Consider the following 2,287-nt stretch of genomic DNA (forward strand, 5'->3'; position numbering starts at 1 on the left):
GGGAACCATCTGGTTACAAAGTAGTGGCAGAGCTATGCCTGCTTTTATGTTTTTCTGGCCCTCTCAACCTCTGACTGTCACTTCTCTGTTTATTCTCAGTTGCCCCTTAACAGTCTATTCTAACCCCTGTAAAACAAGGACTAAAAGTACTAACCTTGTTGTTATGAGGTTTAAGAGAAGGCCAGCACTAAGCCAAGCTCTCAGGAAAATTCAAACAACAGTTCCTCTTTGTCCTTCAATATAGCTCCTCATCTGTCGTGGGCTGAGGAACCACCGGACCCATAAACCAAATATACAGATCTAAGTCCACAGACCGGGTGAAGGCCTAGATGACAAAATACATGGGCTTTGTGACTCCACTACTGACTTCGAGGCTAAGGAAGGACTGACTTAGTGAGCAGTTCCAAGACCAGTGAGCTCCCAAGACCAGTGAGCTCATGGTTCCCTGTGGCTGGTACCTCCATTGTGACCTGGACTTGAGAAGGGGCCCCTCAGTTCCTGCTGCCACACTTGGAACACTACGAGGGCTGCAGCAGAGGCCAAACACTGAGTGACCAGCCCCAAAGAGTAGATGGGGACACTGACAAACCAGTTACAAAGTTGGTGCCGTTTACTCTTAGGGAGGAAAGGCGGGATCTGGGCAAGGACAGCAGCTGGAAAGTGAAGCTTAGACCTGGCTCTCAGTAGCGGTCGTGATCCAGCTTGAAGGGGCCATCACGGGACATGCCCAGGCACTGGGCCTGCTTCTCAGTCAGCTTGGCCAACTTCACGTTCAGCTTGCCCAGGTGGGCTTCAGCCATTGCCTCATCCAGCTTCCTGGGCAGGAAGTGAACCCCAACAGGGTACTTGTCTGGGTGGGTTCACAGCTCGATCTTCGCCATCACCTGGTTGGTGAAGGAGTTACTCTTCATGAAGCTGGGGTGGCCCATGGCACAACCCAGGATGACCAGCTGACCTTCAGCCAACAGGATGATGTGCCACCCATTCTTCAGCCGGTACCAGTCCACCTGCGGCTTGAGGGCTTGATGTTCACCTTCTCCACAGCGTTCTTGTTAGCCACTTGACACTGATGTCCATGTCAAGTTGTCCAGTGTTACACATGATGGCAGCATCCTTCATCTGGTCAAAGTGCCAGCCAAGAAAGATGTCCTCCTGACAGGCCTCATCCATCCCGTCACGTCATAGCCCTCCATGGCAGCCTGCAGTGCGACAGTGCACTGATGGGGTCCATCTCAGTGATGACGACATGAGCCCCAAAACCCCACAGGCCTGGGCACAGCCCTTGCCCACATCTTCATAGCCTGCTACCACTGCTACCTTGCCGGCAATCATCACATCTGGGCCCCGCTTGATGCCATCTATGAGGGACTCCCGGCAGCCACGCAGGCTGTCAAACTTGCTCTTGGTGACGGAGTCGTTGACGTCGACGGCAGGCGCCTTCAGGATCCCACTGGCCATCATCTTGCAGAGGCTGTGGACCCCAGCCTGGTCTCCTCGGATATGCCTCGGATGCTCAGCAGGAGCTGCGGGCACGTGGTGTGGATGAGATTGTCAAGGTCGCCCCCGTCATCTCGAATCATGCTGAGGGCCCGTCCTCGAAGTTCAGCGTCTGCTCAATGCACCGCAGGTACTCCTCGTCCGTTTCGCCCTTCCAGGCATACACTGGAATGCCAGCCTTGGCGATGGCAGCCGCCGCATGGTCCTGGGTGGAGAAGGTGTTGCAGCTCCCAGGGCGACGAGGGTCTCAGTGGGGACGGCCGTCTCCACGGTCGGTGCAGGCAGCCAGCGAGGCGGGCGCCCTCCAGCGGCTTGGAGGCCGAGCCCCGCTCACGCATGCGCATCAGGCCGCGCATCTCCCTCCCCTCAGTATCCAGAACCTTGCGCCCCGGGCAGCCAGGCCGATGCCAGGGCCTTTGCAGGGTAATCTATCGGACATGCTGAGGCGCTGGTGATGCCCACGGGCGAGGGGGCTGGGCCTCAGTCTGGGAACAGGCACTGAGCAGCTGGCGCCGGGCCATTTTAATGGTATAAAGTGTCGTTTTAGAACACACAATATGAAGAGAAATCTAGAAAGCGACTAACAGTAGTTACAGCTTACGGGGGGAAGGGGAGATAATACGCTCTTTTTGCTTACCTATATTTTCCTAAATTTTCCATAGTGCACGTGTATTATTTTAAAACAGGAAGGTGAAGCCTATTTAAAAGTGCAATTAACACATAGACATCTGAGAACAGAAGTATTGTCTTGGCGATGGCCCCTACAGCAGACTTTTCTCTTGAAAAAATG

The 2,287-nt window shown here is 54.5% G+C and overlaps 1 pseudogene; it reads right to left on the bottom strand.

Annotated features, from left to right (window-relative positions):
* Window positions 1–680: 680 nt before the first annotated feature.
* Window positions 681–1,936, bottom strand: LOC105722211 (adenosylhomocysteinase-like; annotated as a pseudogene).
* Between the last annotated feature and the right edge of the window lie 351 nt (window positions 1,937–2,287).

The sequence above is a fragment of the Aotus nancymaae genome, unplaced genomic scaffold (assembly GCF_030222135.1).
Source record: "Aotus nancymaae isolate 86718 unplaced genomic scaffold, 86718_ANA_hifiasm-v0.15.2.pri h1tg000039l, whole genome shotgun sequence".
In the NCBI taxonomy this organism is placed as follows: domain Eukaryota; kingdom Metazoa; phylum Chordata; class Mammalia; order Primates; family Aotidae; genus Aotus; species Aotus nancymaae.